This window comes from Molossus molossus, unplaced genomic scaffold, assembly GCF_014108415.1.
Source record: "Molossus molossus isolate mMolMol1 unplaced genomic scaffold, mMolMol1.p scaffold_m16_p_4, whole genome shotgun sequence".
NCBI classification, from domain to species: domain Eukaryota; kingdom Metazoa; phylum Chordata; class Mammalia; order Chiroptera; family Molossidae; genus Molossus; species Molossus molossus.
Genome location: NW_023425377.1, coordinates 54020886 through 54036199, shown reverse-complemented (window position 1 = coordinate 54036199; position 15314 = coordinate 54020886). Strand labels below are relative to the sequence as shown.

Sequence of the window (15314 nt, the reverse complement as noted above, 5' to 3'; positions counted from 1 at the left end):
GCCTCCCAGACAGTGAGAGTAGAGGATAAGGCCGCTCCGATAAGCGGAGAGAGACCGGCAGTGCGCTGCTGGGTGCATTGGTATCTCTTTTTGGAGCGTAACCAGGGATGTATAGTCTGTGGGGTATGAGCAATTATGGCCAGTAGCAGACACCTGAGGAGCCCCCGAAAAACGGACCTCGTTTGCGAAAAGCCCATTGGCTTCAGGAGAGATGGCATAATCCACCCGGTTATTCTGGTGGTCCCAGGGGTGAGAGATGGTTATGGTGGTGTTGCAATGCTGGGAAGCTAGGCTTCCGAGGGACACGTTGCCCCCTTGAGCCGAGAAGCATAAGGGAGCCTGGGTTAGGAGGGGGGTGTTTATGGTTACTGGGCCATGGACGGGCAGAGTGGAGCCCTGAAATTGGGTGAGTCATTGAATATAGGACTGGAAGAGTTTATTCGCCCGGTTGGCAGCAGAGGTGGGATATCCACCAATTAAGGTGTCTGCTCTTTCAATGAAGGTGGCTCCTTTCTGTACCTTATAGGGCAGAGTAACCTGGAGCTTTGAGGCCTCATATTCAGGTATGGGTATGGCAGAGTAGGCTGAGGAGGACAGGGACAGGCAGACCCAACAGTCAGGCGCAAATGTGGAGTTGGCCTTATAGAGGAGACGTTGGGTCAAATTCAGGGTACAGAACAGATGGGAGGATTCCAGAAGCGAAGGAGAGAAGGCGGCAAGAATGAGTGGGCAACCAGGGGCAAGGCCCAGAGTCAGAAAGATATATAGCAGAATCATAATGACTTATCGTGGATGATCCAATTAGGGCGTCTTGTGTATTCTGACTTTCGTCGGCCCTAATGGAGCGCAGGTGAAGCGAGGCTCCAGGACTGGTTGCTCTTCTGGAATCGGGGCTTTCTTTATCCTAGAGAGATGGATCCAGGCGGAGATCCCCAACACCTTAACTGCAGAGGGAGTAGTCAGAACAACGGTGTACGGTCCCTCCCATTTAGGGTGTAGGGGTCGGGGAGAGAGGGTCTTGATTAGTACCCGGTCTCCGGGTGAAATGGGTTGGGAGAGCTCCGATCCCAGGTCAGGTCCAGGTTTAGGAAGGGTACGGTTAGCATGTTCTCGGAGGAGGGAGCGAAGGAGGGAGAGGTAGGGCAGGTATGAGGCCAGAGGGGGTGGGGAGTCTATAGACGAAGTAGGAAGGAGGAAGGGTCTTCCGTATAGAAGTTCAAAAGGACTGAGGTGAGAGGGTCCCCGAGGCGCAGCTCGAAGACGGGTAAGGGCCAGGGGTAGCAGGTCAGGCCAGGACTGTCGGAGTTCCAGGCTGAGTTTGGTTAGATGTTCCTTGATGAGGCCGTTGGCCCGCTCAACCTTACCCGAGGGCCTGGGGGTGATAGGCTGCATGTAGTTTCCATTTGATGCCAAGAGAGACCGAGACTGCTTCAGTGACCTTGGAGATGAAAGCTGGCCCGTTGTCTGATTGTATGGAGTTTGGCAGCCCAAAGCGAGGGATGATGTCTTTCAGTAGGTGAGTGGCTACGGTTTCTGCAGTCTCTGAGGTGGTTGGGAGGGCCTCGATCCAACCTGAAAAAGTATCAACCATGGTTAAAAGATATTTTAGTTGTTTGTGTTTAGGCATATGAGTGAAGTCTATCTGCCAGTCTTGTCCTGGCAGGTGACCCCGCATTTGGTGTAGGGGCCTGCACACATGGCAAGCTCCTTGGCTGTTGGACCTGGAACAAACAGAACATGAGGCATGTGCGACCTGGATAGCTGGCCGGAGTTTGTCGAGGTGGAGGATTGGGGATAAGAATTGGTGAAGGGCTTCGGGGCCTATGTGGAGAGACTTGTGGATCTCCGACAGTATTTGCAGTCTTTGGGCATCTGGAAGAATTAAGAGGTCGGTAAGGCGGTGGGGGGAGAAAACCTGGAGAGGCTGTTGTAGATTGATCTTCAGTGCCTCCCTGGTGAGTTCTGCCGCTGCTGCAAGGGCCCGGAGGCAAGGCTGCCATCCATGAACAGTGGGGTCCAGCTGCTTTGAGAGGTAAGCAACAGGGACCAGGGTGGGGCCGAGTGGCTGAACCAGGACCCCTATGGCTAAGTGATGTTTTTCGTCTGTATAGAGGAGAAAAGGTCATTGGGGATTGGGGAGAGCAAGAGCTGAAGCAGAGCACAAAGCCTCAAGGAGGGTCTGGAAAGCCCGGCGGACCTCCTTAGGGGAGGTCAGGGGTCCCTCGGGGGTGTCTCTGGCTTCCTGGTAGAGTGGTCTGGCTAGGAGGGCAAAATTGGGGATCCAGTGCCTGAAGAACCCCATAAGCCCAAGAAAGGACTGAATTTCCATTGCCGAGGTCGGGGGTTGTAAGTCCCTAAGGGCCTGCAACCTGTCGGAGGTGATTGCCCGGTGTGTCGGAGTGACAAGGAGCCCTAAATAGGTCACCGAGGGAGTCGCGATCTGGGCTTTCTGTGCAGACACCCGGTAACCCTTGGTGTAAAGAAAATTGAGGAGAGTGGTGGTGGCTGAGATATTATCTCCTTCAGAGGGGGAGCAGATGAGAAGATCGTCTACATATTGGAGAAGAGTGCATGGGGACAGATCACATTCCCTTAAGTCCTGAGCAAGAGCCTGACCAAAGAGGTGCGGACTGTCTCGGAATCCTTGAGGGAGGACAGTCCATGTTAGCTGTTGGGAAATATTGGAGACCGGATCTTCCCAGGTGAAAGCAAAGAGAAAATAGGAATCAGGATGTAGTGGGATGGTAAAGAAAGCATCCTTTAGGTCAAGAACCGAGAAATGAGTAGTATGGGGGGGAATATGAGAGAGGAGGGTGTAGGGGTTTGGGACTACAGGGGAGATGGGTATGACCGCTGAATTAATTATGCGAAGGTCTTGGACAAGGCGGTACTGCCCCGAGGGTTTCTTAACAGGCAGAATGGGGGAGTTACAGGGGGAGTTGGTAGGAATGAGGAGGCCCTGGCTTCTGAGTTTAGATATAATGGGGTGGAGTCCTAGTTGGTGAGCCTGAGAGATGGGAAATTGGGGGCGATTAGGGTAAGATGATGGGTTTTTTAATTTGATAAGGATGGGGGCATGATGTGAGGCAACCGAGGGGGTGTTTGTGTCCCAGACCCCAGGGTGGACTGCCAGTAAGAGCTGGACCACGGAAGCTGAGGCAGTAGCCTGGGTGGGGCCAGAGAGTAAAGCTATTAGGTGCGGCTGCCGGGGGAGGAAAGAGATGGTAGTATGGAGTTTAGATAAGATATCTCTCCCAAGAGTGGAACTGGGCCGGCAGGCATTACTAAAAAGGAATGGGAGAATGGGTGGCCTTCGAAGATGCAGTTAAGTAGGGCCGTGCGTTTGGGGGTTGTAGGGAGCCCATCAATTCCCATAACCGAGACCTGGGAAGGAAAAGTGAGGCCCGAATGGGAGGGGAGGACAGAGTAGGTAGCCCCCGTGTCTATTAAGAAGGAAATAGACTTACCCGCTACCGGGAGCGTGACCCTGGGTTCGGCGAGGGTGACCGGAGTCGCAGAACCAGGGCCGCCTCAGTCGTCCATGAGCCCTAGTAGCTCCAATGCTGGGAAATCCTGGGTCTCATTTCCCCGGCATTGAGGTGCTGAGGATTGAGCCAGGGTCGGGCAGTCCGACTTCCAGTGTTCCATTGGTTTGCATTGGGGGCAGGGCTTGGTAGGTGGCCTGGACTGTGGGCAGGCTTTGGCCCAGTGGCCTTCCTTGTCGCATTTGAAACAGGCGCCTGGAGGCGAGCGAGGTCCCCCTTTTAGGGCCTGGTGTCTTTTCGGGTCCCCTGCCGGCCGTAGGGCAGCTACCAGAGCCTGGGTTTGGAGGCTTACCTTCTGCTGGAGCCTCGCCTGGCGGGCTGCTTCAGCCGTCTCCTCCCGGGCATTAAAAACCTTAAAGGCCATTTTTACCAGGTCTTGGATGGGAGTTCCAGGGCCCTCCTCAACCTTCTTGAGCTTCTTTCTGATATCAGGGGCGGACTGGGAAATGAAGTGGGAGGCAAGGACAGTGGCCCCGTGGGTGTGTGGGACCGGGTGTGGGCAGCGACAGGGGAACTGAGGGGATTATCTGGAGATGGAGGAGGGCGGAGTGCATCCAACAAAGCCCGAATATAAGGGACTTCAGAATCTTTTCCGGTGCCTTGTGTAGACTCTGAGAATATCCCAATTTGGAAAAATTTTTGAGGAGACACCTGAGGGGGGTCTTACGGTCGAGTCTGGATTCGGAATTGCCCATGGCGACAGGTTAGAGGGGCTTTGAGTGTCGGGAGAGCGGACATACAAAAGGCGTCCCTTTTGAATGCCCGTCCCCGGACGGATGTCTGTCCTGGATGGACAGGGTGGTCGTGAAGAAGCCTCAGGCGTCCCTCGAAGCAGCTTCAGACCGGGAGTTCCTGGAACTCCGGCAGAGAGGCGGGGGCGTCCCGACTTGGCCAAGGTTTGGACGGGAGACCCGAGCCCCGGACGGACGACAGATCAAAACCCCAGAAAAAAGCGAAACGGTTTTGGGGCCTGGCTCCGATGGGTTTGGAGACTGGCTCCGAAAACCCCAGAGAAAGAGTGAAACGACTTACGGTTTTGGAACCTGGCTCAGAAGTCGGTGCTGGGTCGAGGGAGATTCTGAATCCAGAAGACGGGTGGCGGCGCAGGGAGAGGAGGGGGATTCTCGTCCCGACCAGAAAGGCCGGGCCGGGTCACAAAACCCTCCTCCCGGGTTTCGGCACCAGATGTAAGGAATCGGGGGGCGCCGCCGAATAAAACAGAGAAGAGACTGGAGAGCCAATCAGCCGAATGAACAGGGATCAGGCTTTATTGGGTGCACTCCGGGCGGGTTCACAGACTCCGGGGGTCGAGTCCTAGAAGCCGCGCTCAATGTAGGGGCTTGTGTCTTTTATATCTGCCTGTTGCAGCTGGAATTTGCCCCTTAGGGTTTGGCCCTGCGGGGGTTATGCATGGAGCCTCTGGAATATGAATAGATAAGATGGGAGTTAATCTATAGGCTGGAGGCAGGCCGTTCAGGGTGGGAGACAAGGCTGAGCAAGGAGACAATGGTCGAGCACTTTGCCTGGTGCCAGTTCCCCAGGCCATCGGACACTCCTGAAACTTGTTTTTCTTGTCAAGTGACAATTTGCAGTTTTGGGTGGGTTAGGGTGGTTCCTTCATTCCGTTCTGGTTCCATCATTCCATTCTGCCTGATTGGAGTGATGGGTTTTGGTTTTCTGGAATGAGAGGCTTAGGGAAAGGTTAAATGATAAAAGTGATGGGTTTTGGTTTCTTGGAATGAGAGGATTAGGGCAGTAATATGGAAGTTAAGAGCTAGCACAAACCATTTTCCATTATACTTCACCTAAATTCTTTAAAAACTTGATAGGGCAAACATTCATGCACAGGTTGTTGACCTGGTCAAATAATAGCTGGAAAAACTACAAAATCTTCAGCTTTTGTAGCTTCTCTAAGACAGCCCTCTATAGCTGGCTGTGGAGATGCTGAGGAATCCTCCCAAAAAGATGGAGAAGGGGGAGAAATTTTTTTTTCCTTTGATGGCCATGGGGGGTGGCTGACTCCGGAGTCTCCTCCAAAGGGGAGACTGGAGCCACCTTGTTGCTAGGACTAATTTTCCTAGCGGCTGCAATGCTGTAAATACCAAACGACATAAAAGAAAGGATTGGGGTGGAAAGGTTATTCTCATGCATACTATACATTCTGTTGTAGACCAATGAGACAGACCAGATTCAGACTCTGAACTGGGTTCAAATTAAGAGAGCTTTATTAGCCGCGCAGGGACTGTCCCATCCTACTCAGAGGAGAGAGCAGCCCCGAGCTCAGGGGGAGGGTTGCTTATATAGTTGTCTTAGCCCCTGTTAAGGAATTTGGATTAAGGGTATGCAAGCAAGCAAGCACATACAGAAGCAGATATTTGCAGTTAGCTGTTATGCCTGAGGGAACAATCAGTTTCCCTGCACACAAAGCAATGGTTATCTATACAATGCAGTGGTTATCTATTAGTAGATAGTTCTTGACATTCCCTTAAAAATCCAGGGGGCAAGATCATGTGTTTGTCCTTTACATTCCCCAGTGGTCTTAGGGTTAAATCAAATCTTTGATTCTAAAATGTCTTCAATTTCTTCCATTGTGGCTATGATATAACTCAGTGCCATTGACCCAAACTCCCAGAGGCCTTCATGACAACCAAAGGGGTTGTCAGTTTACTCATTTACTGAAGAACATTCTTCACTAACTAATCCCTAAGTAATCGCTAACCCTGGGGTAATAACTAACCCTTGAGTAATCCTGGGGTCCGCGCCAGGTATAATCTATTGAAAACATCTTGACCTTTGAGATGTCTGGGAAACTGAGTAACAGGTAATTAACTAACTGCTAAATTCTGCTTCTGTAACATGCTTGCTTACACGTAGCAACCTCCCTTACAAAATCCTATAAAAAGGAGCCATTTTATCTCTCCGCCACTGCAGTTACTCCTGTGTGGGACATACTGCAGGTGCCTGCGGACTTAGCTCAATAAACTCCTTTTGTTAAACCCCATCTCGGCGTCTGAGTTTGGTCGATCTCCTGGGTTACAACATTTGGAGGCCCCAGCGAGATCACCTCGAGGTCCCCCTCTGAGAGGGGTCGACCTCCTCAGGCACAAGGCGAGGCGCCTCCATCCTCGCCTCTACAAATTTGATCTTCTGAATGTGGCCAGATTCGGCTTAGGGTCTCCGCGCCACGTGGTCTTGGTAAGTGGATCGATCCATTTGTTTCTTTGTGTCTTTGGCTCCGGAGCATTTGGCGAGGCTGTACAGGCGGGACGCCGCACACTGTCTGCTTCTAATCAGAGTCAGGACGCTGACTTCTGATTTTGGAAGCCTAGGTGCTTCACTTTGAAAGTGTGTGTGTTTCGTGAGGGTGTGAGACTAGTCTCAGTGATTGTTCTTGTTTTTCTTCTGATTTCGTGTTCTTGTATGTTCAGCCTCTCTTGCTGCTCTAACTGTTTCACTCTCAGGAGAGACGCCATGGGCCAAGGACCATCCAGGAAACCGACACCCCTTGAATGTCTGCTCTCTAACTTTTCTGATTTTCTCAAAAGGTCCTGTAATTATGGGAAGCCAGCAGACCCCGGCTTCCTGAGGGCGCTATGTGAACTAGAGTGGCCAACCTTTGGGGTGGAATGGCCCTCGGAGGGGAGTTTTGACCCTAACCTCCTCTTCGCCGTGCGTTCGGTTGTTTATAGGGTCCCTCACCCAGATCAACGGGTATACATAGATGTCTGGATTGACATAGTATTAGACAAGCCTCCCTATATAACAAAATGCGGAAGGGAGGAGCCCCAAAAGGGAATGAAAGCTAAGGTAGGAAACCATACCATTATGGTTGCAGCCCCAAAGGAGCGACCGCGGGGGGCAACCAAGGAGAGCCAACCAGAATCCCCTGGGAAAGCACCCAAACCCTGGTTATATCCAGTCCTCCCAGGGGATCCTGTGGAATCGCTCCTGGAAGTAATGATGCTCCCGCCCTATACAGGAAACGCCTCGGGCGGGAAGGCGAGGGCACCCTCAGATGAGCCTCAGGCAAGAGCTCCAGGCCGGGCTGACAATGCCAGACTTTTGAGTCCCTCACATACACGGGACAGCACCCCTTATCAACCGGCCGGGAAGCGGACACCTCAGTTCCAATGCTCCCATTAACGGAGGTGCCCGTTGCGCCCGGCACTATGGGCCCGGTGCGTATGATCTATGTCCCTTTTTCAACTAGTGACTTATATAATTGGAAACAGCAAAACCCCCCTTTCTCAGAGCAACCACAAGCTCTGATAAGTTTATTGGAGTCTGTATTCCAGACCCACCAACCCACTTGGGATGATTGTCAACAGATTTTACAAACTTTGTTTACCTCAGAGGAGAGGGAGAGGATACATGCTGAGGCAATTAAGGCTGTGGTCTGGGATGATGCTGGCCCCGAGGGCTTAGATGATGAACTGCCTCAACGACCCCCAGAATGGGATCCAAACACTGGGGAGGGGATGCAGAGGTTACGCACATATCACCGAAACCTCCTCAGGGGTCAAAGGGGCGCTGCTAAGAAACCCACCAATTTAACAAAAGTAGCAGCCACTATGCAAGGAAAGGATGAATCTCCCACGGCCTTTTTAGAAAGATTATTAGAGGCCTACAGAACTTATACCCCCTTAGACCCGGATGCAGATGGGAATAGACGGATGGTCAACATGGCCTTCGTCTCACAGTCAACCCCAGACATCAGAAAGAAACTGCAGAAATGAGAAGGCTTTGAGGGAAAGAATAGAAGTGAGTTACTTGAAATAGCTCAGAAAGTTTTTCAGAACCGGGAGGATCCCATTAAGGAGCAAACTAGGCAACTGTCTCAAATCTTGCTGGCAACCCCTAACAAGGGACCACTAGCCACCTATAAGGGGAATAAAGAACCATCTAAAGATAGACCCCAACCTAAGAAAAATCAATGCACCTTCTGCAAGGCTATGGGACACTGGAAGAAAGATTGCCCCAAGCTAATGGCAAGAAAAGCACAAGAAACCCCTGCACGCATACCCTAGAGACTGAGGAAGATTAGGGATGTCAGGGTTCCATCAATTTAGGCCCCCAGGAACCCATGTTAACCCTGACGGTTGAGGGAAAACAAACTGACTTCCTTGTTGACATGGGGGCCACCTATTCGGTCCTGAAGCAGGCCTCTGGAAAGCTCTCCTCCCAAAAGACATCGATTATAGGGGCAACAGGAAAGCCAAAAGTATACCCATGGACTAAAGCCAGAATCACTGATCTTGGGAAGGGCACTATCACTCACTCCTTCCTTGTAATGCCCGACTGCCCCTACCCATTGCTTGGCAGAGACCTTCTGCGAAAGCTGAAAGCAACTATAACTTTTCAAGACAATAGCACAACTCTAATCTTAGGGAACCAACAAACTTCCACTATCATGGTTACAGTACCCCTTTCTGAGGAATATCTCCTTCAAGAGGAAATGTCACCTCCCACTGGGGAAAGTAACTCACAGGATGTCTTGACTAAATTAGCCATACAGATCCCTGAAGTTTGGGCTGAAACAAACCCACCAGGGCTAGCCTCTCACCAGCCCCCTATCATTGTGCAATTGGCCAGCACTGCTACTCCCATTCAAGTCAGACAATACCCAATTTCCCAAAAGGCTAAGGAAGGGATTGCCAAACATATTAAGAGGCTGAGAGATGCAGGCATTTTAATTCCGTGTCAGTCCCCCTGGAACACCCCATTGTTGCCCGTGAAGAAACTGGGAACGGAAGATTATAGGCCAGTTCAGGATTTGCGGGAGGTAAACAAAAGGGTTGAGTCTATCCACCCTACTGTGCCTAACCCATATACCCTCCTGAGTCTTTTACCTCCAGACAAGGTTTACTACTCAGTCCTGGACCTCAAAGATGCCTTCTTTACCCTGCCGCTTGCTGCGAAGAGCCAACCCATCTTTGCCTTTGAATGGACAGACCCTGAAGGGGGTTTCTCAGGCCAGCTTACCTGGACCAGACTCCCTCAGGGCTTCAAGAACTCTCCCACCATTTTTGACGAAGCCCTGAGCCGGGACCTCCTCAACTTCCGAGACAGCCACCCACAGGTAACCCTGCTCCAATATGTAGATGACCTACTCCTAGCTGCCCGGACCTCCGATGAATGCCTTGCTGCCACTTGATCCCTTCTCATTGAGTTAGGCAAACTTGGGTACCGGGTATCCATGAGAAAATCCCAAATCTGTGTCAAGAAAGCCACCTACTTGGGTTACCATTTAGAGGAAGGGAAATGCACCTTATCCTCAGGAAGAATCCAAGCAATCCTTGGGATCCCAAGGCCAACCACCAAAAGGCAGGTACGAGAATTTCTAGGCGCGGATGAATATTGCAGACTGTGGATTCTAGGGTTTGCAGAAATTGCAAGACCCCTCTATTCATGTACGGGGGGAAAGGAACCTGATTTAACTTGGACTAAAAGGGAAGAAGAGGCTTTTGAAAGACTTAAACAGGCACTTGCCTCAGCCCCTGCCCTTGCCTTGCCAGATACCACCAAACCTTTCCAGCTTTTTGTTGCAGAACCCAAAGGCATAGCAAAAGGAGTCCTAACCCAGACTCTAGGACCATGGAAATGCCCGATTGCTTATCTCTCCAAACAGCTTGACCCTGTTGCTGCAGGCTGGCCGTCCTGCATGAGAGCAATAGCTGCAACCACTCTCTTTGTCAAGGAGGCGCAGAAGCTGACCTTAGGCCAGGACCTCCAAATCATCAGAGGCCACACCACTGAAGCCTTACTCAGGTCTCCTCCTGACAGATGGATTTCCAATGCTTGCCTCATTCAATATCAGTTACTATTATTGAACCCACCACAGGTTACTTTCTCCAAGTCTACTGCCCTCAACCCGGCTACCTTACTCCCCGACGGGAATCAAGGAGAACTGCTCCACGATTGCCACTCGTTACTAGACTCCATAGAGGGAACCAGACCGGACCTCAAAGACGAGCAAATAGCCAACTCTGACTATGACCTCTATACTGATGGGAGCAGTTTCATCAGAAATGGAACTCGGTATGCCGGGGCAGCAGTAGTCACTAATTTACAGGTAATCTGGGCTCAGGCCTTGCCCGACGGAACTTCTGCACAGAAAGCAGAACTGATTGCCCTGACACAGGCACTCTACTGGGCAAAAGGCAAGAGGGTCAACATCTACACTGACAGCCACTATGCCTTTGCAACTGCTCATGTGCATGGAGCCCTATACCAAGAAAGGGGGCTCCTCACATCAGCTGGGAAAGAAATTAAAAATAGAGAAGAAATACTCAACCTCTTAGCAGCCATCTGGCAACCTAAGGCTGTGGCCATTGTTCACTGCAGAGGGCACAAAACCAAGCCTAGTCAGACAAAAGAAGGAAATGACCTAGCAGACCGGACTGCTAAACAAATTGCCCTAACTGAGGTAAAACCTATAGAAATCCTCCCTGCTCTTCCCCTTCAGGAATTGCCCTCCTCGCCATCCTACAATGAAGAGGAGCTCCACCTGGGAAGGAAGTTAAATTGTTCAACAGAAAAGGGGAACTGGCATCGGCTCCCCGATGGAAGACTACTTCTCCCCAAAGCCTTAGGAATTACTCTCATTAGAGGTCTCCACTATAGTACTCACCTAGGCACATCAAAATTAATCTCTCTAGTCAGTAGACACTTCTATATTCCAGATCTCAAGACTATAGCCACTTCGAAGGTTAACCGATGTTCTGCCTATGCACAGGTAAATCCAGGGCCTCCCAGACCCCATGGACTTGGAGTCCGAATCAGAGGGCATGAACCTGGTGAGCATTGGGAACTTGATTTTACTGAGATCTCAACCAGCAAATTTGGATTTAAGTACTTACTAGTTTTTGTTGACAACTACTCAGGATGGACTGAGGCTTTTGCCACAAGGCATGAGACTGCTAACATAGTTGCCAGACATCTCCTAACTGGGATCATTCCTAGATTTGGCCTGCCCTTAGTACTGGGGTGAGATAATGGGCCGGCTTTCATAGCCAAAATTTCCAAATTAATAGCAGAAGCTCTCAGAATAGGCTGGAAATTACATTGTGCCTATAGACCGCAAAGCTCAGGTCAGGTAGAGAGAATGAATAGAACTCTTAAGGAGACTCTTACCAAACTTAAGATTGAAACTGGTGATAATTGGGTAAACCTCTTGCCATTTGCTCTGTTGCGCACCCAATGCACCCCATATCTCAAGAACCTTACCCCTTATGAAATCATCTATGGGAGACCACCACCTATTATCCCTAAGATTCATTATGACCACATAGGCGAATTATCTAACCAGGGGCTTCTCAAGTCTTTGCAGGCCATCGAAGTCATCAGAAGAGAGGCCCGCCTCTCAGCCAAGGAAAGAAAACAACCCACTGAAGCGGAACCACCCCCACTGGACATTGAGCCTGGTGACTGGATTTGGATCAAGAAGTTTAACAAGGAAACCCTCGAACCTACCTGGGATGGGCCCCACTTTGTAATTCTAACAACCCTCACAGCCTTTAAGGTGTCTAATAAGAGACCGTGGATTCACCACACCCAGGTAAAGAAAGCACACCCTGATCAGATCCCAAAGAAATGGGCTCTTTTTAAGGATCCCACAGACCCTCTAAAACTCAAGTTTACTGCAGCCTCTTGAGTTTGTTGTGGGTCCCTACCTTCTGCAGCATTCCAACTAAACATACCTGGGTCCTCACCAGGACTAGAGATGGCTCTAGGCTAGCCATCAATGAGACCTTCCAAACCTCCCAGGAAACCCTTAAGACTGACTTTTCACAATTCTTCGATGACAACCTCTGTCATGGACAATTTGGTGCCCGTCACACAACCCAACCAATAACTCACTTTGGCTTAATAAGTAAAACTTCAGTCTGTAACCTGGGACACCTTAACCATGTTCTATGGAGCACTAAGCATTATGGTTGTCCTGAGAACACATTCTCCAGGCATATGAGGACTATATGTGGTGGACCGGGAGAATTTTATTGTAAGGTCTGGGGTTGTGAACCCTAGCCCTTGGATGGTCACCAGAGGGCGGCAATGATGATGATATAACCCTCCTGCGGGACCCCACACCCCATACCCACAAGGGAAAAGATGGAATAGACCCTACTTGCAAGAACCAAACTTGTAACCCCACCAGTATTACTATAAAACAGCCTCTAAACTCAGCCTGGCTTACTGGAAAAACATGGGGATTGAGACTATATCTCGCTGGATACAACATTGGTACTTTATTCACCATCCAGCGACTTCCCTGGGTTCCTTCTCGGAGGGACCCGCCCAACCCTGCCGGGGGTCTACCCCCATGGCTTCCCATCAGACCAAACCATATTCTCAACCCAGTAACACTCATAGAGTCTCTAGAGAGCCGGAATAGGGCAACAGCTCCAGCCTTTGGGCCCCCTCAGGTGCCAACGCCACACCCCCTCAATTCCTTTAGCAACTCGCTTCTAACCATGTTAGATTCTGTTTTCTCCTTCTTAAATTGTTCTCAACCTAACACCACCGAAGACTGCTGGCTCTGTGTAGATCCAGCACCACCCTACTATGTTGGTATTGGGGCAAATGCCACGGGTACTCTAGCTCCCATGAACCAAACTTTTAGTGACTCAGACTCACCTGGGGAAGGAACCCTTGCCAACTGTGCCCGAGCCGGCAAGCCCACCCTAGGAGATCTTCAAGGACAGGGGACCTGCTTCATCCTTGGAAACCTCAACCTCCAAGCTTCGCCATACAAGGACAACTGCCTGACCAACACCTCTCTGCGAGCCGAAGGCTCAACCCCATGGACTCTGATTGCACCTAGCGGGACTTGGTTTGCATGCTTATCAGGTATCCACCATTGCATTAGCCCCGGGAACCATTCAGATCTTTGTGTTGTTATCTATATAGTTCCCCAGGTATACCTATATGCAGGGCCCACAGGTGCAGCCCATTTTCTAGCCTCAGACTATCATACTAGACTCCAGAAACGTGTTCCCATTCTGATCCCTGTACTGGTTACCCTGGGTATTGCCGGCTCCACTGCCCTAGGGGCAGCAGCCCTCATTAAGAATGACCTTGCCCTTCATGATCTGTCAGCCACATTCTCCCATAATATTGAATTACTCCAAACCCAAGTCAAATACCTTGAAAAAAAGGTTGACTCCCTAGCCAAAGTGGCCCTCCAAAATCACAGAGGTCTAGATCTGCTCTTCCTCAAACAGGGAGGCCTCTGTGCTTCCCTAGGAGAGACCTGTTGTTTCTATGCTAACCACTCAGGTATCATCAGACAATCTATGCAAGAGCTGCAAAAGCGATTACGAGATAGAGAGAGAGAAGAACATACCTCTACCTCATGGTATGAGAGTATGTTCAATTGGTCTTCCTGGCTGACCACCCTCCTCACAGCTCTAGTGGGTCTGCTCCTCCTCTTATTCATAGCCTTAGCCTGCGGACCTATCATCCTTAACAGAATCACTGCATTTGTCAAGGAGTGGGTCCAATCAATTAAGCTTATGGTACTAGTCCAACAGCAACATTACCAACGCTTACCCCTAATCCATGACTAATATAAATCAAGGATTTGATTAATTCACCAGAAGAAGTGGGGAATGTTATAACTCAGTGCCATTGACCCAAACTCCTAGAGGCCTTCACGACAACCAAAGGGGTTGTCAGTTTACTCATTTACTGAAGAACATTCTTCACTAACTAATCCCTAAGTAATCGCTAACCCTGGGGTAATAACTAACCCTTGAGTAATCCTGGGGTCGGTGCCAGGGATAATGTATTGAAAACCTCTTGACCTTTGAGATGTCTGGGAAACTGAGTAACAGGTAATTAACTAACTGCTAAATTTCACTTCTGTAACATGCTTGCTTACACGTAGCAACCCCCCTTACAAAATCCTATAAAAAGGAGCCATTTTAGCTCTCCGCCACTGCAGTTACTCCTGTGTGGGACATACTGCAGGTGCCTGCGGACTTAGCTCAATAAACTCCTTTTGTTAAACCCCATCTCGGCATCTGAGTTTGGTCGATCTCCTGGGTTACAACAGCTAGCTCCTTATAGGGAGTGCTAAGAACCATGAGCTTAACAGCCTGTACTTTTTCTGTAAAAAATTGCATTAAGCAATTAATTAGGATTGGGCCACAAGTTAATATTACTAGGAGGAGGAGTAAGGGGCTCGCAAGGCCAATGATAAGAGTAGTGAACCATGAGGACCAATTAAAGAGGTTCTCTTACCAATTCTTAGATGTGAATAGAGCCTGTTCTCGTTCATCTAGTAACTATCTAACTAATTTTACGCTTTCTCTAATAATACCAGATTGGTTAGCATAAAAGCAACAGGTTTCTCCTAAGGCCAAACAGAGAAGAAATAAACCTGTGGAATAATGTTAGCAAGAATACATAAGTCTTTGGTTTCAATGGGAAAGATGAAGGGAGTCAGTCCAGAGGCACAAGCAAACCAAGTCCTGGGGGGTGCAGTTGGGACACAAGTCTCTTGTAATGAGGGGCTTAATGAAGTTAGGGTGGTAGCATCCCCACATGAATCCACATAAGGGGAAGAGCTTAGATCATAGTTGCCGATGATGAAGCATGTCCCTTGTCCTTGAAGGACTCTGAGGCTCAGGCAGGGGCCCGTACCTTCGTAGCAGTGGCCGCCCTTGAGTGCACCTAAATTGGGTAGGTGCTTTACTGGCAATCAGAGTCAGGAAAGAGACTAGGAGGAAACCCTGGAGAGCTTTATCTTTAGGGGATCCTCGGTTC

At 50.0% G+C, this 15314-nt stretch overlaps 2 long non-coding RNA genes across 4 annotated transcripts in view; one reads left to right on the top strand and one right to left on the bottom strand.

The window, feature by feature from the left end:
• Window positions 1-1520: 1520 nt before the first annotated feature.
• Window positions 1521-15314, bottom strand: part of LOC118644018 — a 45619-nt gene continuing 31825 nt past the window's right edge. Inside the window, exon 9 of one of the 3 annotated variants that reach the window (XR_004962050.1) lies at window positions 1521-1572. This is a non-coding gene — a long non-coding RNA (uncharacterized LOC118644018). Of the gene's footprint in view, window positions 1573-7993; window positions 8013-9969; window positions 9989-15314 lie in introns of those variants that run through there. The other 2 variants (XR_004962053.1, XR_004962055.1) reach the window with 2 other exon arrangements.
• LOC118644020 lies at window positions 7552-13314 on the top strand. The gene is made up of 3 exons (XR_004962058.1): window positions 7552-7723; window positions 11866-12102; window positions 13191-13314. It is a non-coding gene; the product is annotated as an uncharacterized LOC118644020 (long non-coding RNA).